The sequence below is a fragment of the Moschus berezovskii genome, chromosome Y, assembly GCF_049115385.1.
Source record: "Moschus berezovskii isolate FMDL1 chromosome Y, NW_MosBer_1.0, whole genome shotgun sequence".
Lineage (NCBI taxonomy): Eukaryota > Metazoa > Chordata > Mammalia > Artiodactyla > Moschidae > Moschus > Moschus berezovskii.
This window is the reverse complement of record NC_142489.1, coordinates 1543287-1569222: the sequence shown is the minus strand read 5'-3', so window position 1 is coordinate 1569222 and position 25936 is coordinate 1543287. Positions and strand designations below refer to the sequence as shown.

The following is a 25936-nucleotide window of genomic DNA, read 5'->3' as shown; positions in this document are numbered from 1 at the left end:
CATTCTGAAAGAGATGGGAATACCAGACCACCTGACCTCCCTCTTGAGAAACCCGTATGCAGGTCAGGAAGCAACAGTTAGAACTGGACATGGAACAACAGACTGGTTCCAAATAGGAAAAGGAGTATGTCAAGGCTGTATATTGTCACCCTGCTTATTTAACTTATATGCAGAGTACATCATGAGAAACGCTGGGCTGGAGGAAGCACAAGCTGGAATCAAGATTGCTGGGAGAAATATCAATAACCTCAGATATGCAGATGACACCACCCTTATGGCAGAAATCAAAGAGGAACTGAAGAGCCTCTTGATGAAAGTGAAAGGAGAGTGAAAAAGTTGGCTTAAAGCTCAACATTCAGAAAACAAAGATCATGGCATCTGGTCCCATCACTTCATGGCAAATAGATGGGGAAACAGTGGCTGACTTTATTTGGCAGGGCTCCAAAATCACTGCAGATGGTGATTGCAGCCATGAAATTAAAAGATGCTTACTCCTTGGAAGGAAAGTTATGACCAACCTAGACAGCATATTAAAAAGCAGAGAAATTACTTTGCCAACCAAGGTCCGTCTAGTCAAGGCTATGGTTTTTCCAGTGGTCATGTATGGATGTGAGAGTTGGACTATAAAGATAACTGAGTGCCGAAGAATTGATGCTTTTGAACTGTGGTGTTGGAGAAGACTCTGGAGAGTCCCTTGGACTAGCAAGGAGATCCAACCAGTCCATCCTTAAGGCGATCAGTCCTGGTTGTTCATTGAAAGGACTGATGTTGAAGCTGAAACTCCAATACTTTGACCACCTGATGCGTAGAGCTGACTCATTTGAAAAGACCCTGATGCTGAGAAAGATTGAGAGCAGGAGGAGAAGGGGACAACAGAGGATGAGATGGTTTTATTGCAATACCAACTCAATGGACATGAGTTTGGGTAGGCTCCGGGATTTGGTGATGGACAGGGAAGCCTGGCGTGCTGAAGTTCATGGGGTCACAAAGAGTCAGACATGACTGAGCGACTGAACAGTATGGAAAACATAAAGTAAAAATAAAATATGAAAAACTTATAACTCATGGTCTTATAATTCTTTATTCTGGAATCAGTTTAAAAAATCTTTGGCCTGATGGATAGCATTAACCGGCTTTATAAAAGATGCTCACCCAAAGAAATGCAAATCATGTTAAAAAAAACCTACTTTAGATGTTTCCTTTTCATTACATGGAGCCAGATTGAAGAGCTAAGAAGAATGTCCCCTTTCTACATAATAGCCACTAATGGTAAAGTCTGCAAGTATTTGGGTAAATTATGTTTAAAACATGGCTTGTCTTTAGGACAAGTTTAGATTCATCACCTACATGCACAATTAGCAAAGGTTATGCAAAAGACTAAAGGACAGTTGTAGCAGTTTGGGATGAGAAACTGGACAGGTAACTGATCACTCCCTCGATAAAGGAGGGGTAATTAACGGTTTCCCTGGGTACCTCCATGTATACAGGAAGTATAAACGCTATTAAACTTGTTTGTTTTTCTCCTGTTAATCTGTCTTTTCATCCCAGCCAAGAACACAGAAGGGTAGAGGGAAAATTAATTTTCTCCCCAACAACAGAAACAATGAAAGAAAATGTACAGTGCTATTTTCTTGGTGCAAAATTCTTGGTCAGCCTCCATGCTTCTTCAGCAGAGGGCACTCGGCAATGAAAAGTGGCCACCTTCCCACTGTAGTACCCAAGACTACAGCTGAAGTGAAGTGAAGTGAAGTTTCCCACCTTCACTGGCCTATCAGTGTGAAGCTCCAAGGGCTGGGATACAATGGTCAGTGGTGGTGAATATACATCTATTCAGGGTTTGTCTGATGCCCAGCCTCCATCCACACTGTCTTCTTGATCTGTTCTAAGCAGGTATGTGTAGCAAAGCGATCAATCCTAGGAAAGCTGAGAAATTACTACAAATTGCTGAAAATATCAGTGCTCTGGCCTGCACACCCCTTACTTAAAAACTGATGGTTTCTGAGGGAAAACACCACAGAAATTCAACCTTCCTTTCTGCTCCTGGATAACACTGAAAGTCAGATAGCCCTTCCTTCTACTTTCTCAGCACCATAATGGGATCATGGTTACCAAGTTCCAGGAGCCTTAGTTGCCTAAACAGGCATCTCAGGAAGCTGGGGAAAAGAAGTGCAGCTTAGCAGCTACCAGCACAAACTGTGGAGTCCAACCTGGGTCCTGCCACTTAGCTGTGTGTGAGCTGTGTCATCTGGTGCAAGTTACTCAACCATGCAATACCCCGGCTCTCTAGTCTGAAATCAGTACACAGGTGTGAGAAATTAAAGGAGATAATGTATGTTCAGTGTTCAGCTTGTGACACAGTAAACACTCTGCATACTTCCATTAAATCATTAATAAGAGTAGTTTCTTTGTTAATGCCATCTGCTTCTCATTATTTCATTACTCTCTAACTCTCAGAACACAGTCACTAGTTTCAATATTTTAGACTCACAAAAATCAGTTATGTAAACAATTTAACAGTAAAGGCTCTAAAATAAGAATAAATGGTCCCACTCCTCTCTGTCCCTACAATCCTACTTTATTAAGATAATATTGCTAAAATATAGTATTAAAACTTTTATAGCTTATTGTTCCATAAATTCTCCCTGCATTAGCACATATGGCATGCATATATATATATACATACACACACATAATATACATATTTTCTTCAACTTTTTAAAAAAACTTCTATCTGACCTCTTTCACGTCTTGCCATGCCCCCCTCCAAGGGATCTTCCTGACCCCAGGAATGAACCCAGGTCTCCTACATTGCAGGCAGATTCTTTACCAACTAAGCCACCAGGGAAGCCCCCAGTTACCTATACAGTTAAGTTCAGTAGCTCAGTCGTGTCCGACTCTTTGTGACCCCATGAACTGCAGCACACCAGGCCTCCCTGCCCACCACCAACTCCCGGAGTCCACCCAAACCCATGTCCATTGAATCGGTGATGCCATCCAACAATCTCATCCTCTGTTGTCCCCTTCTCCTCCTGCCCTCAATCTTATTTTTTCCAATATAGTATTCTGAGCTGGACTATGATTTAACTGGTCCGGCATTAATGAATACTCAGGTTGTTCCTGTTTGTATTATAAATAATGCTGCAAAGAACCACCTCTCACATAAATCTTTGCATATGTATGTAAATATATCCATACAGTAAATTCCTAACAATGGCAATGCTCAGTCAAAAATCATGTACATTTTAAAAACATTTTCTCTATACTGCCAAATGGGCACGCAAACAGGTTATAACTCTCATACTTGCCAACCACTTAAGAGGATGACTACACATTCACTTTGCTAACACTCTTACTGAACTATTATTTGGGAAATACAAGCTATGTCTCAAATTAAAATGGAAAGTTGAACAAGAGAAAGGACACTGCCTTTCCTGTCTTATCTATCCTTTTCCCCTCAACACACCCAACGACTGACAGACTGTTTCACCCATAGGAGCCCTTAAGAACACGACTGTTACCTCTCACTAAATCCACATGTTCTAAAGGGCTCCTATGGGTGAAACAGTCTGTCAGTCGTTGGGTGTGTTGAGGGGAAAAGGATAGATAAGACAGGAAAGGCAGTGTCCTTTCTCTTGTTCAACTTTCCATTTTAATTTGAGACATAGCTTGTATTGCCCAAATAATAGTTCAGTAAGAGTGTTAGCAAAGTGAATGTGTAGTCATCCTCTTAAGTGGTTGGCAAGTATGAGAGTTATAACCTGTTTGCTGCCCATTTGGCAGTATAGATGGTTAACACCGAAATCAGATTGATTATATTCTTTGCAGCCAAAGATGGAGAAGCTCTATACAGTTAGCAAAAACAAGACTGGGAGCTGACTGTGGCTCAGATCATGAACTCCTTATTGCCAAATTCAGACTTAAATTGAAGAAAGTAGGGAAAACCACTAGACCATTCAGATATGACCTAAATCAAATCCCTTATGATTATACAGTGGAAGTAAGAAATAGATTTAAGGGTCTAGATCTGATAGATAGAGTGCCTGATGAACTCTGGACGGAGGTTCGTGACATTGTACAGGAGACAGGGACCAAGAACATCCCCATGGAAAAGAAATGCAGAAAAGCAAAATGGCTGTCTGGGGAGGCCTTACAAATAGCTGTGAAAAGAAGAGAAGCGAAAAGCAAAGAAGAAAAGGAAAGATATAAGCATCTGAATGCAGAGTTCCAAAGAATAGCAAGGAGAGATAAGAAAGCCTTCCTCAGTGATCAATGCAAAGAAATAGAGGAAAACAACAGAATAGGAAAAACAAGAGATCTTTTCAAGAAAATTAGAGATATCAAGGGAACATTTCATGCAAAGATGGGCTCGATAAAGGACAGAAATGGTTTGGACCTAACAGAAGCAGAAGATATTAAGAAGAGGTGGCAAGAATACACAGAAGAACTGTACAAAAAAGATCTTCACGACCAAATAATCACGATGGCTTGATCACTCCCCTGGAGCCAGACATCTTGGAATGTGAAGTCAAGTGGGCCTTAGAAAGCATCACTAGGAACAAAGCTAGTGGAGGTGATGGAATTCCAATTGAGCTATTTCAAATCCTGAAAGATGATGCTGTGAAAGTGCTGCACTCAATATGCCAGCAAATTTGGAAAACTCAGCAGTGGCCACAGGACTGGAAAAGGTCAGTCTTCATTCCAATCCCAAAGAAAGGCAATGCCAAAGAATGCTCAAACTATCGCACAATTGGACTCATCTCACACGCTAGTAAAGTCATGCTCAAAATTCTCCAAGCCAGGCTTCAGCAATATGTGAACCATGAACTTCCAGATGTTCAAGCAGGTTTTAGAAAAGGCAGAGGAACCAGAGACCAAATTGCCAACATCCGCTGGATCATGGAGAAAGCAAGAGAGTTCCAGAAAAACATCTATTTCTGCTTCATTGACGATGCCAAAGCCTTTGACTGTGTGGATCACAATAACCTGTGGAACATTCCGAAAGAGATGGGAATACCAGACCACCTGACCTGCCTCTTGAGAAACCCGTATGCAGGTCAGGAAGCAACAGTTAGAACTGGACATGGAACAAAAGACTGGTTCCAAATAGGAAAAGGAGTACGTCAAGGTTGTATATTGTCACCCTGCTTATTTAACTTATATGCAGAGTACATCATGAGGAACGCAGGGCTGGAAGAAGCACAAGCTGGAATCAAGATTGCCGGGAGGAATATCAATAACCTCAGATATGCAGATGACACCACCCTTATGGCAGAAAGTGAAGAGGAACTCAAAAGCCTCTTGATGAAAGTGAAAGAGGAGAGTGAAAAGGTTGGCTTGAAGCTCAACATTCAGAAGACGAAGATCATGGCATCTGGTCCCATCACTTCATGGGAAATAGATGGGGAAATGGTGGAAACAGTGTCAGACTTTATTTTGGAGGGCTCCAAAATCACTGCGGATGCTGACTGCAGCCAGGAAATTAAAAGACGCTTACTCCTTGGAAGGAAAGTTATGACCAACCTAGATAGTATATTAAAAAGCAGAGACATTACTTTGCCAACCAAGGTCTGTCTAGTCAAGGCTATGGTTTTTCCAGTGGTCATGTATGGATGTGAGAGTTGGACTGTGAAGAAAGCTGATTGCCGAAGAATTGATGCTTTTGAATTGTGGTGTTGGAGAAGACTCTTGAGAGTCCCTTGGACTGCAAGGAGATCCAACCAGTCCATTCTAAAGGAGATCAATCCTGGGTGTTCATTGGAAGGACTGATGCTAAAGCTGAAACTCCAATACTTTGGCCACCTCATGCAATCAGTTGACTCACTGGATAAGAGTCTGATGCTAGGAAGGATTGGGGGTGGGAGGAGACGGGGACAACAGAGAATGAGATGGCTGGATGGCATCAACGACTCGATGGACATGAATTTGAGTGAACTCCAGGAGTTGGTGATGGACAGGGAGGCCTGGCGTGCTGTGATACATGGGGTCGCGGAGAGTCGGACACGACTGAGCGACTGAACTGAACAGAACACTGGAGACATGAGAGGGGAGAGTGGGTTCTATGGGTCATCCAGGAAAATTCCATACACATCACAAGCTTTCTTCCTGTTTTCTCACATTTTCCATCTATCCATGGGAGTATTATTTGCCAGCAGTTTCAGAGAACTGTTGTCAGAAAAGCTATGGTTTATAAATAATCCCCTTTTTCAAACTCAGAGTTCTAGTGTGCATTTTTTATGTCACTGTAGCGCACTAAGTCTTCAGGTGGTGGCACCTTAGTGGCTTCAGAAGTCTTACCAAGACTAAATTACTTCTCCAAAATTTTAGATGGGGAAATTACTATCAATTAATGCAATTAAGATCAATCTGAAAGCTAGCATGGGGTAGCATTTGAATAGTTCAAACCCCAGTAATTCAGATTTGGCAAAAAGTTAAATGGAGCACCAAAAATAGGCCAGAGAACTGTCTGTGGGTCTTACAGAACATTTCAGCAATACTGGGCATAGTACAGTACTGTTCCACCAATTACACAAGGTGGCAGCTAATGGTTTAGGGAGCTGCAGTATTTGGTGACAAGTTGCAGCACTTAAAATGCCAGCTATTAATTTTGTTGTCTATTATTTATTTTAAATATTAGTCATAGAGTGTCAACTAGACTTCAGGCTATTAGAAATCCCCTAGATAGTATAATTTCTGTGAAGGGAAATATACCTATCAGTGTATCCTTTAATGACATTTGTCATTTCTGAATGATGGGAAAGGGTGAAATGTTTTGACTCTTATAAGAGCATATTTGTGTTCTCCCATTTTCTTCAGGTAGAAAATGCTACAAGGCATTCTTCTTTGAGGCATTTTCATATAGAACCAATGACATTTAATACACATTAAAACCAAGGAATGGAAGTAAACACTTCTGAGCACCTCCTATGTCCCTGACACCATCCCAGGCTTTGTGTGTGTGTAATTTCATTTAACCCTTACGTATGTACTGTTTTGTGTGTGTGTGTGTGTTTTTTTTACATATATGGAAGTGGACACAGAGACCTCGAGTAACTTGCTCAGGGATTCAAAGCTCGTTATCTGCCTCCAAAGCTTATGCTCTTTCTACTGTATGGCTGCTTTGTCTGCATCTGTCAAAACTTCAAGAAAATGTTTTCAGATAAGAGCCTAAGGAAAAAAAAATGACAGCATTTTCATCCCTGGGAATTTTTAGCATTGAAATGAGCCAGCTTTTCCAATCAAGAATGAATGATAAGGAATGATGAATGCATGTAAATGTCCGACTTATAAACAGACAGAGGAACACTGTACATCATTAGTCAATTCTGGATTGCTTATACTAACAGCCAAGAGTGGATGTGTAGACAATCTAGAATAGAGAACTTTTAAAAATTATATTTGACTTCAGACTGCATTTTTGGCCTATGAATTATTAAAAATAGTAAATTATCACTGCCTTATTATTATGAGATGTTATTTCCTAGACATCAGCTTCCAAAACATAAAACACCAAAATGTTAAAGGTAAAGACAAAGAATTCCGCAGGAAAAATTTTACACGAAACCACAAAGCAGATAATTGAAGTTTGGACTATATGACTATAAAAATCGGTAGCATATGAAAGATTTCACACTCTGGTGTGCTACGCTCAGTTCTCTGACCCATGCTTCTTATGAACACAGACTCAATTTATCTTCTTCAGGCACTGGAATTACTTTATTCAAAGATAAAATAACAAATCTATATATAACTTGCATGGCTTTTTTAAGTTGCCCTATCAGGCTCTTAAACTTTTTACTTTTAAATCTGTGCATAATAATAGAAAAACTTCTTTAAAAAGAATTTTAAGTAGAGATACAAACTGCAGTGCTAATATGAGTACAATTAGTAATATTTTCTTCATTCCTAACTTATTCCTTTACAAATAGAAAGTGATTATTAACTCAGGAACTATTCGTGCTAAGTCACTTTAGTCATGTCTGACTCTTTGCAACCCAATGGACTGCACCCCACCAGGCTCCTCCGTCCATGGGGCTCTCCAGGCAAGAGTACTGGAGTGGGGTGCCATTGCCTTCTCCGATGATGTGCTGCTGCTGCTAAGTCACTTCAGTCGTGTCCGACTCTGTGTGACCCCATAGATGGAAGCCCACCAGGCTCCCCTCTCCCTGGGATTCTCCAGGCAAGAAACCTCTAATTCTTTTGCAGATGTAAAACAGTGTACTGTGAAGGCTGTGTCCCATGATGTACATTGTACTGTAAAGGCAATGTACTATGATGTAGACAGTGAACTGTGAAGGTTGTGCTCTCCTAATGAGGCAGTGGCTTGGCTACACCAGCGCCTGCATCACGCAGGGACAAAAACCATGTGGGCAATTGCCAAAGGGTGGGATCTTCCTATTTCTTGGACAGAAATAGAAGATGCCTGCCATGACTCTTCCACATGTGCCTAGGAAGCTCTTCACCCTCACAGGCTGGCAGCCACTGATGGACAGGTGGTGAGGGGGAGAATTCCTTTGACTCAGTGGCAAGCGAACTTTGTAGGGCCTCTGCCACTAGCAGAGAATGCCAGCTTTGCTTCAACAGCTATAGATACAGCTACAGGTTTGCTGTTTGCCTGGCCATGTAAGGCTGCTGACTAACGCTGTACACTTAAGGTGCTTGACTGTCTGACAGCTGTGTATGGCCATCCTCTGATTATAGCGAGTGACCAGGGTATCCATTTCACCAGAAAAGAAGTCCAGCACTGGGCACAGAGGCTGGGAATTCAATGGGTATTTCATGTCCCTTATCACCCACAGGCAGGGATCTGATTGAGTCATATAATGGTTTGTTAAAACAAGGCTTGCAGCTGTCTATTGATTCCCCCCTCCTCGAAGGGGTGGACCCGACACATATGGGGGGTTTTACAGGTTCTCAATGAAAAACCACACAGGGGTGGAATCACCCTGGTGGAGACTCTTCTGCATCGTGCTGCTGTGCCAATACAACTACAGGTGGTAACAACAGATATTCGCCTAAATCCTGGCTATGGAACCCAAGGTAATATCCTATTGCCAGCCCCAACGGAGACTGCACAAGGACAGATGGTGGACTGGACTTGGCCATGGAAGATAAAGACACCCACATGTGGTGGGTAGCTTTCCTAGCCCCATGTGGGCAAAGGCTGCAACATGACTTTCAGGCTGTACCCTGGGTAACAAGCACCTGGTCCCCTCGTGTGCATGTCACCTGGCCAGGATCACAGGGAGCTGCCTCAGTGTTGAAAGGCGTATTTGTACTCTCCCTGAGGTCTATCATGAATTCCCCTGTTATGCTCCGTGTGGAGCCACAGGATGTGAGAAATCCATGATGTGCAACACCTAACTGGAGACCCACTGCAAGAACGGCAGGCAGCCTGTCCAGTACCTGGCACTGGAGTTCACTCTGTATTGGGTGTGTAGTCTGCACTCTAGTGGTTTGTTGCTGTAGCTTTCACTGTTGTTGTGGAATATGGGTACAAGCAGCAGCGGTGTTCGCCAGAAAGAAGCTACAGAGGGCCAAGCCTATGTAAATAGTGGGACAGAAGACCCTGAGGGGTGGATTGTGGAGAAGTTAACTGACAACACAGAGTCAGGCTCTCCTGTCCCACTCTCTCATGGCCTCATACCTTACGTTCTGTCAACAACGATATTGCTGACCTTGGTAGCACTGGGCCTGCGCACCCACTTGGCCATGGGCCACTTTTGTCTGTCCTAGCATATCAGTAGTCTTTGAAGACTCCCTGCAGCGGCTGCTGCTGCCCAGAGAGAATAAACATGTCTGCAGTCCCCACAGCTCTTCAAGTCTTCTTCCATCTTCCCCGGTCACGCCTTATCTACTCTGGATTCAGTGAACGGTGTGAGCGGCAAGACAAGTACTTACCATGAACACGGGATTCCAAAAGTACTTTATATCCATGATTTTCTCCAACTCTTAAGACAATTTCTGTGAGGAGAGCATTATTACCCGCCATTGTTGGAATGAGAAAGCCGAGTCCGCAAGAAGCGCCAGGTTCCAGTGATTATAACCAGCCACCTGGGTACTATCTTCTAAACCACGCAGCTGCTGCTTCTTAACTTCAGAAATCCTGAGAAGTACCAGCTGAGAGTGACAGAGGTGAGTTTCAGCCCCTAGTTCACCACTTCATATTTGGGGAAACTTTAGGAAGATGAGTCATTCTCTTATCTGTAAAATGGGAAAAATAATGAATTTAAAACTTAGAGTGGAATGAAAAAGATTTATATATATATATATATATATATAAAATATATATTGGAATCACTTTGCTGTACACAGGAAACTAACACAATATTGTAAATCAACTATATTTCAATGAAAAAACTTTTTTTAACTTAGGGAGGATGCAAAGGGTAAATGATTAAGTGCCTACTACTACATGCTGATTAATATTATTAATTTCCAGAAATGTACAGTACAAATAAAAAAATAATTTACCAAAATGGAGCAGAAGCCATCCTATGAAGGAATAAACGTAGGAACACAAGGAGTCAGTACAGTTGTATTAATCGAGACTATAAGCCTTCCAGAAGCCAAAACAACATACCATACCACTCTCTTTCTCCAAGAATGAATCCTACATCAGTTTCTTAGTGAAAACAGGGTTTTCAGAGTGGAGGAATTCAACTGGGGCCTTATGTAGAGGAAACTATGGCAAATAGCACAGTCCATAAAATAAGAGTCACAGAAAAGCCTGAAGCAAATATCAAAGGTTGTTCCTTGTAGCAATCCTGACTGAAAGATAAAAGGCCTAATACAAACTAATTCTGAGGCAGCAGTTGAACACAGAATTAAGCTAATGCGGCTAAGGTGTTTTGAATCTATGGGCACTACAGTCAATATCAATGTGCTCAGTCTCATCTGACTCTGCAACCCAATGGACTGTAGCCAGCCAGCCTCCTCTGTCCATGGGATTTTCCAGGCAAGAATACTGGAGTGGCTTGTTATTTCCTTCTCCAGGGGATCTTCCAAAACCAGAGATCAACCAGTCTCTAGCATCTCCTGAACTGGCAGGCAGATTCTTTACCACTGTGCTAGCTGGGTGATTGTTGTTTATCAGTCACTCAGTTGTGACTTTTTGAGACCCCATGGAGTGCAGCACACCAGGCTTCCCTGTCCTTTACCATCTCCTAGAGCTTACTCAAACTCGTGTCCATCAAGCAGGTGATGGCATCTAACCATCTCATCTTCTGTTGTCCCCTTCTCCACTTGCCTTCAATCTTTCCCAGCATCAGGGTCTTTTCCAATGAGTTAACTCTTCGAATCAGGTGGCCAAAGTATTGGAGCTTCAGCTTCAGCATCAGTCCTTCCAATGAATATTCGGGACTAATTTCCTTTAGGATTGACTGGTTTGATCTCCTTGCAGTCCAAGAGACTATTAAGAGTGTTCTTCAACACCACAGCTCAAAAGCATCCATTCTTCCAGCATTCAGCCTTCTTTATGGTCCAAGACTCACATTCATACATGACTACTGGAAAAACTATAGCTTTGGCTAGATGGACCTTTGTTGGCAAAGTAATGTCTCTGCTTTTTAATATGTTGTCTAGGTTTGTCATATCTTTTCTTCCAAGTAGCAAACATCTTTTAATTTTAGGGCTGCAGTCAACATCTGCAGTAATTTTGGAACCCAAGAATACAAAGTTACTCACTATTTCCATTGTTTCCCCATCTATTTTCCATGAAGTGATGGGACCAGACGCCATGATCTGCCTTTTTTGAATGTTGGGTTTTAAGCCAGATTTTTCACTCTCCTCTTTCACCTTCATCAAGATGCTCTTTACTTCCTCCTTGCTTTCTGCCATAAGGGTGGTGTCATCTGCATATCTGAGGTTACTGATATATCTCCTGGCAATCTTGATTCCAGCTTGTGCTTCATCCAGCCCAGCATTTTGCATGATGTACTCTCCATATAAGTTAAATAAGCAGGGTGACATATACAGCCTTGATGTACTCCCTTCACGATTTGGAACCAGTCCACTGTTTCATGTCTGGTTCTAACTGTTGCTTCTAGACCTACATACAGGTTTTGCAGGAGGCAGGTAAGGTGGTCTGGTATTCCCATGTCTTTAAGAATTTTCCACAGTTTGTTGTGATCCACACAGTCAAAGGCTTTAGGGTATTCAATGAAATAGATGCTTTTCTGGAATTCTCTTGCTTTTCTATAACCCAACAGATATTGGAAATTTGATATCTGCTTCCTCTGCCTTTTCTAAATCCAGCTTGGACATATTGAAGTTCTTGTTCATGTCCTGTTGAAGCCTAGCTTGGAGAATTTTGAACATTACTTTCTTAGTGTGTGAAATGAGAACAATTGTGCACCTCCTGCATTCTTTGCCACTGATACCTAGGGAATTCCAAATCACCTCGAGAGAGTGTTAAAACTCTGATTTCAGAGCTCCACCCACAACATTTCTGACTCAGTTGTCTCCAGTGGAGTTGTAGGATTTGCATTTTAACAAATCCTGGGAGAGGAAGATCCCCTGGAAAAGGAAATGTCTACCCACTCCAGTATTCTTGCCTATGAAATCCCATGGACAGAGATGCCTGGTGGGCTACAGTCTATGGGGTCACAAAAGTCTTGGAAATGACTAGGTGACTAAACAACAACAATGAGGTGATTTTGATGTTTGCTCACGTGTGACATAAGAGTGTGTAAGACCTGAAATATCTCTGAGAAGTGGTGGAAGCGTGTGTGCTTCAGGCATGTCTGACTCTGTGTGACCCTATGGACTGTAGCCCACCACTGGTAGCAGCAGTAAATTAAAATTTCAGGCCACCTCCCAAGACAAAGAAATTGCCCTAAAGAAGAGTCTGGTTCTAAGAAATAGGGCCGCCCATTTTGCCTACTAAGATGTTAGCCACAAAATACACATCTCTAAGTTTACTGGTCAAAGGAGCCTGCCAAATGCACTTATGATATTAATCTCTTTCTGATTAGAATGTTTGCCAATGATAATAATTTTTTCTATTACAGTTAAAATTCAGTCTTTCCTCCCTACACCGTAAGTGTGGAGTCAATTTCTTCCAAAGACCACAGTACAGAAAGGGGTAGAAAGAGCAACTCTACAACGAGGAAACAAAAATGGCATTTTACCTCTGTGGTCTTCTTCCCAAGGATACACAACCTCAGTCTAGCCCTAAGATAAACGTTAAACACATCTCAAGTAAGGGACATTCTACAAAACACCTGAATAGTATTCCTCAAAACTGTCAAAGTCATGAAAAACAAGAAAAGTTTGAGACCCTATCATAGTCTAGAGGAGACATGACAACAAAATGTAATGTGATACTCCTGGGTGGGATCTAGGAACAGAAAAAGGATATCAGATAAAGAAGAGCAAACGAATCTGAATAAAGAATAGACTTCAGTTAACACTAATATATGAATACTGATTCGCCCTTTGTGAACAAAGTACCACACCAAGATAAGATGTTACAAAAAGGAAAACTGGTGTGGAATATTTGAGAACCCTTTGTACTACCATAATAATTTTTCTGAAATCTGAAACTATTCTAAAATTAAAAGTTCATTTTAAATTTAAGTCTTTCTTCTTGATAATAAGCAGATATCCAGACCATTTGCACAACAAGTTTTCTAATTAATAATGAAAATAGACCTCCTCTCCTATGCATCTGTGCATTAGTCACTAAGCCGTGTCCAACGCTTTGCCACCCCATGGACTATAGCCCGCCAGGTTCCTCTGTCCATGGAATTCTCCAGGCAAGAACCTGGAATGGGGAGCCATTCCCTTCTGCAGGGGATCATCCCGACCTAGAGATCAAATCAGGGTCTCCTGTATTGCACGCAGACTCTTTACCATTAGAAGCTCCAGCGAAGCCCCGCCCCACTCCCCCCACAACTTCTGTGCGTCCCCTACCCATCCACTGCGTGCTTCCTGTCCTACAGGCCTCATAAATCAACCACACGCTCCTGCAAAGTTAATCTGGTCCCTTCAGCCAATGGCAAGTGGGTGGTAGGTGGGACTTCGTTTGTTCAAATAAAATAAAGAAACGCAGGCTCAATTAGGGGTAGCATAGCCAATGACTGTGGAGTTGCCCCTGTAAAGTAGCACAGGAATACCCACGCCTTTCTTTACTCCTCCCAGTCCAGCCATTCCCTATCCCCGTTTTAGCGAAGCGCTGGCTGCAGTCTGAGAGGAACGAAGATGGCGGCAGCTGACGGAGATGACTCGCTCAACCCCATCTCGATCCTCATAGACGAGCTCCAGAACGAGGATATTCAGCTTCGCGTCAACAGCATCAAGAAGCTGTCCATCATTGCCTTGGCCCTTGGAGTCGAAAAGACACGCAGTGAGCTTCTGCCCCTCATTATAGACGTCCTAAACGATGAGGACGAGGTCCTCTTGGCCCTGGCGGAGCAGCTGGGCACCTTCACCCCTCTGGTCGGAGGTCCCGAGTATGTTCACTGCCTGCTGCCACCCCTAGAGTTGCTGGCCGCGGTGGAGGAGGTCATAGTGCGGGACAGGGCGGTGGCGTCCCTGCGGGCCATCTCGCATGAGCACTCACCCGCCCATCTCAAGGACCACTTTGTGCCACTCGTGAAGCGGCTGGTGCGCAGCGACTTGGTCACCCCTCGCATCTCAGCCTGCAGCCTTTTCTCCGTCTGCTACCCTGGCGTGTCCATTGCCATCAAGGCGGAACTTCTACAGTGCTTCCGGGACTTGTGCTCAGATGACAGCATCTTGGTGCGGTGTGCAGCAGCCTCCAACCTGGGGGATTTCGCCAAGGTGCTTGAGATGGATGACATCAAGAGGGAGATCATCCCCATATTCTCCAACCTGGCCTATGACGAGCAGGATTCGGTGCGGCTGCTAATGGTGGAAGTGTGCATTAATATCGCCCAGCTCTTGCCCCAGGAGGTCCTGGAGGCCCTGGTGATGATCACTCTGTGCCAGGCTGCCGAGGACACATCCTGGCGCGTCCGTTACATGGTGGCCGACAGATTCACAGATCTCCAGACAATAGTGGGGTCTGAGATCACCAAGACAGACCTGGTCCCTGCCTTCCAGAACCTCATGCAAGACTGTGAGGCCGAGGTGAGGGCTGCCGCCTCCCACAAGCTCAAAGAATTCTGTGAAAATCTCTCTGCTGACTATCGTGAAAATGTGATCCTGACCGAGATCATGCCCTGCAGCAAGGAGCTGGTCTCAGACCCCAACCAGCACGTCAGGTCAGCCCTGGCCTCCGTCATCATGGGCCTCTGCCCCATCCTGGGCAAAGATAACACCATCGAGCACCTTATGCCCCTCTTCCTGGTGCTGCTAAAGGATGAGTGCCCGGATGTGCGGCTGAACATCATCTCCAACCTCAATTGCATGAAAGAGGTGATCGGCATCCAGCAGCTGTCCCAGTTCCTGCTCCCCACCATCATGGAGCTTGCGGAGGATGCCAAGTGGCGGGTGCGTCTGGCCATCGTTGAGTACATGCCTCTGCTGGCTGGACAGTTTGGGCTGGAGTTCTTTGATGCGCAGCTCCACTCTTTGTGCATGTCCTGGCTTCTGGATCATGTCTATGCCATCCGCGAGGCAGCCACCAACAACCTGAAGAAGCTGGTGGAGCAGTTTGGGAAGGAATGGGCCCTTGCCATGATCATCCCCAGGGTCCTGACCCTGTCTGAGGAACCTAACTACCTGCACCGCATGACTACACTCTTCTGTATCAATGTGCTGTCTAAGGTCTGTGGGCAGGATATCACCACCAAGCACATGCTGCCCACAGTGCTGTATATGGCTGGGGACCCTGTCGCCAATGTCCGCTTCAACGTGGCCAAGTGTCTTCAGAAGATCGGGTTCATCCTGGACAACAGCACGCTGCAGACTGAGGTCAAGCCCATCCTGGAGAAGCTGACCCAGGACCGGGACGTGGATGTCAAGTACTTTGCCAAGGAGGCTATGACTGTGCTGTCTCTCGTCTGATGCTGGAAGAGGAGCCAACGCCAACCTCTGGTATCCCCTCTCCCGCTTCCTCCCCCAAGTCCCTCCCTTGGAGAGACAGTACCCTTGGCTGTCACTCCCTTTGCATGTTCTGACCCCAGGCCCCTCCCCTAGCACGGTTGCTGGCCCCAGCCTGGAAATCCAACTTCTCACCATCCACTCCCACGGGGTTGGGGGTGCTCAAGGTGGGACAGGGCAGAGAGCCCAGGAGGAAGGGTTGTTTCTGCTGCGCTGGGAGGAGGTGCTGGCATCCCAGGTTGCAGGCTCCTGCTGTTATGAAGGGGACCCCTTCCCCATCGATTTCTCCACCTCCCTTCCTTCCCCCTCAGTGGGTTGTGTCAACTGTGCCAGTTTTATTTTATTCCTTTTACCCTCTTTTCCAGAGAAATAAAGGTCTAGAAATTTTTTAAAAATAATGAAAATAGATTCATGGGAAAATACATGTTTCCCCCCCAAAAAAGGTAGCTCTTTCTACAAATCACAAGGATTCTTACTGTTTTATCACCTTCCAAGCTTCCTAATTTGCATCATTATTGTCCTAAAAAAATGTGAAAAGATTGTCACGTTTTCATATTTTTCTCCCTTGCGTCTCTTTAGCTGGACGTGAATATTCACCTTTTATCTATTTGAATGAGTTATTGCCTGTTTTCCTACATCTGCTTAAATGCATAACATTGTAAGCCTCAATTAACTGTATCTTGAATCTGTGGATTCAATTTCCTTATCCTGGACCCTTTTATTTAACAAACCTAAATAATTCCATTAAACATGAGGCATTTGCTTCCCTCTAATTATCTGGAGAACTCTGAGAGAGAACTGGGACCACTTTGTTCCAGCTAAGTTTAGACTGAGGTGGAAAGTCATCGTCTACTCTTTTTGATACTTTGTGGAAGCAGCTATAAAAGATAACCAAACACCCATGAATTTCACAAACATTTGGCAAAGTAAAATGTGACTGGGGAACTCTATATAGTCTATAAAATAAGAATGAAAAAATAGAAGCCTTTTCTGCAGTGCTTGGCTCCAAATTAATTAATTTTTTTTCCCCCTGCATCATGGAGCTTGAGGGAACTTAGTTCCTGGACCAGGGATCTAAGTGGTGCCCTTGGCAATGAAAGCTCACAGTCTTATCCACTGGACTGCTGGGGAATTCCCCAAAATTAATATTTTCTTAAAAAAAGATCCATGTAAGAAGTGTGTCGTAAAATTATGTTACGAAGCTGATTTAAGGCAGGGAAATACCACTCTAGGTATAAATTGAAGATTTTTAGCATGGCATACCTGGTTAAAAGTAGAGGAAAAAAAAAGGACCGGCTTAGGTCGTTTAGGTCACAACAGACAGAACAAGACCCATCAAATTAAACCAGTTGCTTCCTCTTACCCGCAAAAAGACATTACTAAGTAAGATTCAGAAGTTCAGGTCTTTATGGAGAGTGGCATAACTTTAGAGTTCTGGTAAGGTCTCTGAGTAGCTAAGCAGATGAGCACATTTTAAGTTATACTCCAGTTGGAAAGACTATCAGACTGATTTGGAGACCTGGCTCTCCCACTGGTAATGCTAGCTCAGCTGGTAAAGAATCCACCTGGAATGCAGGAGACCCCAGTTCGATTCCTGGGTCTGGAAGATTCCCCTGGAGAAGGGATAGGCTATGCACTGCAGTATTCTCGGGCTTCCCTGGTGGCTCAGACAGTAATGAATCACCCGGAAATTTGAGAGACCTAGGTTCTATCCCTGGGTTGTGAAGAAACCCTGGAAAAGAAATGGCTACCCACTCCAGTATTCTTGCCTATGAAATCCCATGGACAGAGATGCCTGGTGGGCTACAGTCTATGGGGTCACAAAAGTCTTGGAAATGACTAGGTGACTAAACAACAACAATGAGGTGATTTTGCTGTTTGCTCACGTGTGACATAAGAGTGTGTAAGACCTGAAATATCTCTGAGAAGTGGTGGAAGCGTGTGTGCTTCAGGCATGTCTGATTCTGTGTGACCCTATGGACTGTAGCCCACCACTGGTAGCAGCAGTAAATTAAAATTTCAGGCCACCTCCCAAGACAAAGAAATTGCCCTAAAGAAGAGTCTGGTTCTAAGAAATAGGGCCGCCCATTTTGCCTACTAAGATGTTAGCCACAAAATACACATCTCTAAGTTTACTGGTCAAAGGAGCCTGCCAAATGCACTTATGATATTAATCTCTTTCTGATTAGAATGTTTGCCAATGATAATAATTTTTTCTATTACAGTTAAAATTCAGTCTTTCCTCCCTACACCGTAAGTGTGGAGTCAATTTCTTCCAAAGACCACAGTACAGAAAGGGGTAGAAAGAGCAACTCTACAACGAGGAAACAAAAATGGCATTTTACCTCTGTGGTCTTCTTCCCAAGGATACACAACCTCAGTCTAGCCCTAAGATAAACGTTAAACACATCTCAAGTAAGGGACATTCTACAAAACACCTGAATAGTATTCCTCAAAACTGTCAAAGTCATGAAAAACAAGAAAAGTTTGAGACCCTATCATAGTCTAGAGGAGACATGACAACAAAATGTAATGTGATACTCCTGGGTGGGATCTAGGAACAGAAAAAGGATATCAGATAAAGAAGAGCAAACGAATCTGAATAAAGAATAGACTTCAGTTAACACTAATATATGAATACTGATTCGCCCTTTGTGAACAAAGTACCACACCAAGATAAGATGTTACAAAAAGGAAAACTGGTGTGGAATATTTGAGAACCCTTTGTACTACCATAATAATTTCTCTGAAATCTGAAACTATTCTAAAATTAAAAGTTCATTTTAAATTTAAGTCTTTCTTCTTGATAATAAGCAGATATCCAGATCATTTGCACGTGAAGTTTTCTAATTAATAATGAAAATAGAATCCTCCTCTCCTATGTGTTTGTGCGTCAGTCACTAAGTCGTGTTCGACTCTGCCACCAAATGGACTGTACCTAACACCCCAGAGGCCAGGCTCCTCTGTCCATGGAATTCTCTAGGCAAGAATACTGGAGTGGGTAGCCATTCCCCTCTCCAGGGGATCATCCCGAGCTAGGGATCAAACCACAGTCTCCTGCGATGTAAGCGGACTCTTTACCATAGCGGGTGCAGGGAAGCCCCGCCCCACTCCCCCCACAACTTCTGTGCGTCCCCCGCCCTCACACACACACACCCCCCGCCGTGCGCTGCGTATGAGCCCCTCCCATCCTGCACTCCTCCCAACCCCGCCCCAGGCTCCTGCAAAGCTAACCTAGTCCCTTCAGCCAATAGCAAGTGGGTGGTAGGTGGGACTTCGTTTGTTTGGACAAATGAAATGAAACGCAGGCTCAGCACGGCGTAACGTGGCCAATGACTGTGGGGGAGTCCCTGTAAATTGGCTCAGGCATCCCCACGCCTCCCAGTCCAGCCATTCCCTATCCCCGTTTTAGCGAAGCGCTGGCTGCAGTCTGAGAGGAACGAAGATGGCGGCAGCTGACGGAGATGACTCTCTCAACCCCATCTCGATCCTTATAGACGAGCTCCAGAACGAGGATATTCAGCTTCGCGTCAACAGCATCAAGAAGCTGTCCATCATTGCCTTGGCCCTTGGAGTCGAAAAGACACGCAGTGAGCTTCTGCCCCTCATTATAGACGTCCTAAACGATGAGGACGAGGTCCTCTTGGCCCTGGCGGAGCAGCTGGGCACCTTCACCCCTCTGGTCGGAGGTCCCGAGTATGTTCACTACCTGCTGCCACCCCTAGAGTTGCTGGCCGCGGTGAGGGAGGTCATAGTGCGGGACAGGGCGGTGGCGTCCCTGCGGGCCATCTCGCATGAGCACTCACCCGCCCATCTCAAGGACCACTTTGTGCCGCTCGTGAAGCGGCTGGTGCGCAGCGACTTGGTCACCCCTCGCATCTCAGCCTGCAGCCTTTTCTCCGTCTGCTACCCTGGCATGTCCGTTGCCATCAAAGCAGAACTTCTACAGTGCTTCCGGGACTTGTGCTCAGATGACAGCCTCTTGGTGCGGTGTGCAGCAGCCTCCAACCTGGGGGATTTCGCCAAGGTGCTTGAGATGGATGACATCAAGAGGGAGATCATCCCCATATTCTCCAACCTGGCCTCTGACGAGCAGGATTCGGTGCGGCTGCTAATGGTGGAAGTGTGCATTAATATCGCCCAGCTCCTGCCCCAGGAGGTCCTGGAGGCCCTGGTGATGATCACTCTGTGCCAGGCTGCCGAGGACACATCCTGGCGCGTCCGTTACATGGTGGCCGACAGATTCACAGATCTCCAGACAATAGTGGGGTCTGAGATCACCAAGACAGACCTGGTCCCTGCCTTCCAGAACCTCATGCAAGACTGTGAGGCCGAGGTGAGGGCCGCCGCCTCCCACAAGCTCAAAGAATTCTGTGAAAATCTCTCTGCTGACTATCGTGAAAATGTGATCCTGACCAAGATCATGCCCTGCAGCAAGGAGCTGGTCTCAGACCCCAACCAGCATGTCAGGTCTGCCCTGGCCTCCGTCATCATGGGCCTCTGCCCCATCCTGGGCAAAGATAACACCATCGAGCACCTTATGCCCCTCTTCCTGGTGCTGCTAAAGGATGAGTGCCCGGATGTGCGGCTGAACATCATCTCCAACCTCAATTGCATGAAAGAGGTGATCGGCATCCAGCAGCTGTCCCAGTTCCTGCTCCCCACCATCATGGAGCTTGCGGAGGATGCCAAGTGGCGGGTGCGTCTGGCCATCGTTGAGTACATGCCTCTGCTGGCTGGACAGTTTGGGCTGGAGTTCTTTGATGCGCAGCTCCACTCTTTGTGCATGTCCTGGCTTCTGGATCATGTCTATGCCATCCGCGAGGCAGCCACCAACAACCTGAAGAAGCTGGTGGAGCAGTTTGGGAAGGAATGGGCCCTTGCCATGATCATCCCCAGGGTCCTGACCCTGTCTGAGGAACCTAACTACCTGCACCGCATGACTACACTCTTCTGTATCAATGTGCTGTCTAAGGTCTGTGGGCAGGATATCACCACCAAGCACATGCTGCCCACAGTGCTGTATATGGCTGGGGACCCTGTCGCCAATGTCCGCTTCAACGTGGCCAAGTGCCTTCAGGAGATCGGGTTCATCCTGGACAACAGCACGCTGCAGACTGAGGTCAAGCCCATCCTGGAGAAGCTGACCCAGGACCAGGACGTGGATGTCAAGTACTTTGCTGAGGAGGCTATGACTATGCTGTCTCTCGTCTGATGCTGGATGAGGAGCCAACGCCAGCCTCTGGTATCCACTCTCCCCCTTCCTCCCCCAAGTCCCTCCCTTGGAGAGACAGTACCCTTGGCTGTCACTCCCTTTGCATGTTCTGACCCCAGGCCCCTCCCCTAGCACGGTTGCTGGCCCCAGCCTGGGAATCCAACTTCTCACCGTCCACTCCCACGGGGTTGGGGGTGCCCAAGGTGGGACAGGGCAGAGAGCCCAGGAGGAAGGGTTGTTTCTGCTACGCTGGGAGGAGGTGCTGGCATCCCAGATTGCAGGCTCCTGCTGTTATGAAGGGGACCCCTTCCCCATCGATTTCTCTACCTCCCTTCCTTCCCCCTCAGTGGGTTGTTTGTGTCAACTGTGCCAGTTTTATTTTATTCCTTTTACCCTCTTTTCCAGAGAAATAAAGGTCTAGAAATTTTTAAAAAATAATGAAAATAGATTCATGGGAAAATACATGTTTCCCCCCCAAAAAAGGTAGCTCTTTCTACAAATCACAAGGATTCTTACTGTTTTATCACCTTCCAAACTTCCTAATTTGCATCATTATTGTCCTAAAAAAATGTGAAAAGATTGTCACGTTTTCATATTTTTCTCCCTTGCGTCTCTTTAGCTGGACGTGAATATTCACCTTTTATCTATTTGAATGAGTTATTGCCTGTTTTCCTACATCTGCTTAAATGCATAACATTGTAAGCCTCAATTAACTGTATCTTGAATCTGTGGATTCAATTTCCTTATCCTGGACCCTTTTATTTAACGAACCTAAATAATTCCATTAAACATGAGGCATTCCTCTTCCATCTTATTTTCTGGAGAACTTTTGGAGAGAACTGGGACCACTTTGTTCCAGCTAAGTTTAGACTGAGGTGGAAAGTCATCATCTACTCTTTTTGATACTTTGTGGAAGCAGCTATAAAAGATAACCAAATACCCATGAATTTCACGAACATTTGGCAAAGTAAAATGTGACTGGGAAACTCTATATAGTCTATTAAATAAGAATGAAAAAATAGAAGCCTTTTCTGCAGTGCTTGGCTCCAAATTAATCAATTAATTTTTTTTCCCCCTGCATCATGGAGCTTGAGGGAACTTAGTTCCTGGACCAGGGATCTAACTGGCTCCCTTGGCAATGAAAGCTCGCAGTCTTATCCACTGGATTGTTGGGGAATTCCCCAAAATTAATATTTTCTAAAAAAATGATCCATGTAAGAAGTGTGTCAGAAAATTATGTTACGAAGCTGATTTAAGGCAGGGAAATACCACTCTAGGTATAAATTGAAGATTTTTATCATGGCATACCTGGTAAAAAATAGGAAAAAAAAAGGACCAGCTTAGGTGGTTTAGGCCACAACAGACAGAACAAGACCCATCAAATTAAACCAGTTGCTTCCTCTTACCCGCAAAAAGACATTACTAAGTAAGATTCAGAAGTTCAGGTCTTTATGGAGAGTGGCATAACTTTAGAGTTCTGGTAAGGTCTCTGAGTAGCTAAGCAGATGAGCACATTTTAAAAGTTATGCTCCAGTTGGAAAGACTTATCAGACTGATTTAGGAGACCTGGGTCTACCACTGGTAATGGTAGCTCAGCTGGTAAAGAATCCACCTGGAATACAGAAGACCCCAGTTTAATTCCTGGGTCTGGAAGATTCCCCTGGAGAAGGGATAGGCTACCTACTACAGTATTCTTGGGCTTCTCTGTTGGCTCATACGGTAAAGAATCCGCTTGCATTGTGGGAGACCTGGGTTCTATTCCTGGGTTGGGAAGTTCCCCTGGAGAAGGAAATGGCTACCCACTCCAGTTTTCTTTCTGGAGGATCCCCATGGGCAGCAAAGCTGGCGGGCCACAGTCCATGGGGTCACAGAGTCGGACACAACTGAGTTACTAAGCACAGCACTTGATGAACAGGGGTTTGTTTTCTCCTTCATAAAAAAGTAATCATCATACATTTGAACAGGAGCTCATAGTTCCCAATAGACTTTTTGTATACTGAATCATTTCATCCTGACAAAAACAATACAATTTATAAGGCAGGGATTTTCTTACTTTCACAGATGAGGAAATAGAGTTTAAAGAATTTATGCCATGAGTTGGGTCACACAGTGAGAAAGTGGAAAGGAGGAAGTCAGCCTCAGGTTTTCTGACTTCAGTTCTCTGCTCTTCACACATCACCAGAAAGCTATCTAAAGATGCCTTTTTGCTCTAAATTTCCATTACCCTTGACTAAAATATGGCTTTGAAATTTCAATTCATAATCTTCTCTCTCCACCTAACTAAATATGAATGTTCCTACATCTCCACTTCCCAAAAGTCAATGTGCTTTTCCATTTTAAAATGAGAAAAAAGATTGGAGATTTATAAAATCATAAGAATCGATCATAATTTTAGCATCTTTTATAGATTTAAAGGGCTTTGCCTGCTTTAAAAAAAATCGAGGCAATTCTTCAGAGGAGCATAGGGATTCTTAATAAAGCTGCAGTCTAAACCTGAGCCAATATGTTATCACAAAACAACATGAGTCATAGGGTCCATGAGCTTGTTTTGTTCCTCAGTCTAAATTGTGGTAGGTGATAAATAATACATTCCTACAAAGGTTAAAGTAATGAAGAGCAAATAAGTAGGTATTATTTTTCATAAATTGTGTTTAAAACCTACGGTAGACAATATTCCCCCCTTTTGGCATTTTGACTGTGAAATGAGAATCTAAGAGTTGAAAATTAGATTATGAGAAGTGAAAGTATAATTTTGGTAAAATTCTGGCCCTGCCACTTCTCTGTGTAAGTATCAATTACACAAGTGATGATTTCAAATTATGTTGAGGGGTAATCTAAAAAAGAATTCTAAATATTACCTCAGAAATTAGAGAGGCAGACTGGTCTTTAAAATACTAGATTTATCTCTATCTCCAAGAGATATCCACACTTCTACACTGATCGCAGCATCGTTTGCAATAGTCCAGATATGGAAACAACTCAAGTGTCCATCAACACTTGATGAATGGATAATGAAAATGTGGTACATGTATGGAATATTATTCTGTAAAAAGAAGGAAATTCTGTCATTTGCAGCAACACATGAAAGTGGAAGACATTATGGTTAGTGAAATAAGCCAGACAGAGAAAAATACTGCATTATCTCACTCATATGTGGAATCTAAAAAGTGAACTCATAAAAGTAGAAAGTAGCATGGTGGTGGCCAGGGGCTGGTGGTGCAAAGGGTGGGAGGGAACTGGGGCTATTGGTCAAAGGGTACATACTTTCAGTTATGCAGGATGAATATGTTCTGGAGATCTAATGTATTGTATGGTGACTATAGTTAAAAATATAGTATTGCATACTTGAAATTTGCTAAGAGAATAGATCTTAAGTTTTCTTAACTAACACAAATGGTAACTATATGAGTTGATGGATATGTTAATGACCTTGATGGAGGTGATCATTTCACAATGTATACATACATCAAAACATCATGTAACTTTAAATATATATAATTTTTAGTTGTCAGACATGCTTCATTAAAGCTAGGAAAAATATTATAGTTCTCCTAAAATGGCTACAAACTTGGAAAACCAAAATTATTTCACTAGTCATACAGAACACACAAACATATGTACAACTGCCTCTGTTTTTGAATCCTATTAAAAGTACAGGAGAAAGAGAACATACAAATAAATCTATATTAGTGCTAGAAAGTTGAGCAAGGTATCATCAGAGGACCAGAGCAGTAAAGAAAGACATAAATCAAGTCAAACTGACAGAAAATCTAAACACTATTAAAGAAATTGTAAACTTATCAGGACAAAAGGGAGGAACATGCAAGAAAACGTGAATTTTCTCAGAAGCCTGAGATAATCCCCAAACTAGAGCCATGGAGGTTTGGAAAAGGAAGAGGCAGTAAGTAAACAGGTGATTAAAGGAATAGAAAGGAGCTGGACTGATCCCCTAACCACAGAACCATGACTGTGGCATTTGCTACAGACTCTATTCTCACCTGGAAAATACTGTGGACAGAGGAACTTGGTGTGCTGCAGTCTAGAGAATGGCAAGGAGTCAGACATGACTGAGTGAGCACACACTGAAGAATTTAGAACAACTCTGCGTATAACACGAGAGTTTTGACAAGTCCCCCAGAATGTCCCTTGTGGTAAGAGAAAGAGGACATTGCCATGAGTCATGTAAAGCCATTATGAGGAAAGAAAAGACCCTGCACCCAAGGAACAAGCTCCCCATACACCCTAAATGAAAGGGCACGCAGCCATATAGCCCCTGCCTCCCTCACTGAGTGCTGGATTGAGAATCACTATCATTTACCCATTATCAAGGAAATGGAGATTCTCTCTTAGGAAACTAAGCTTGAACTAACCAATAAGGATAAATCAAGGGCGGCTGCTGCTGCTGCTAAATCACTTCAGTCGTGTCCGACTCTGTGTGACCCCATAGACGGAAGCCCACCAGGCTCCCCCATCCCTGGGATTCTCCAGGCAAGAACACTGGAGTGGGTTGCCATTTCCTTCTCCAATGTGTGAAAGTGAAAAGTGAAAGTGAAGTCGCTCAGTAGTGTCCGACCCTCAGTGACCCCACGGACTGCAGCCTACCAGGCTCCTCCATCCATAGGATTTTCTAGGCATTAGTACTGGAGTGGCAATTATGTATAAATATGGACAGAACACCAGGAACCCTCATACATTAGAGGAAAATCAACAAAATGA

At 44.0% G+C, this 25936-nt stretch overlaps 1 long non-coding RNA gene and 2 pseudogenes across 1 annotated transcript in view; 2 read left to right on the top strand and 1 right to left on the bottom strand.

Moving 5' to 3' along the window:
- The window catches only part of LOC148772985 (uncharacterized), a 174380-nt gene extending 164461 nt beyond the window's left edge, over positions 1-9919 (bottom strand). Inside the window, exon 1 of the long non-coding RNA XR_016036988.1 lies at positions 9898-9919. This is a non-coding gene — a long non-coding RNA (uncharacterized LOC148772985). The remainder of the gene's footprint in view (positions 1-9897) is intronic.
- Positions 9920-14199: 4280 nt separating this feature from the next.
- LOC129563804 (serine/threonine-protein phosphatase 2A 65 kDa regulatory subunit A beta isoform pseudogene) lies at positions 14200-15969 on the top strand (annotated as a pseudogene).
- A 3481-nt stretch (positions 15970-19450) lies between these two features.
- Positions 19451-21333, top strand: LOC129563803 (serine/threonine-protein phosphatase 2A 65 kDa regulatory subunit A beta isoform pseudogene; annotated as a pseudogene).
- The last annotated feature ends 4603 nt before the right edge of the window (positions 21334-25936 follow it).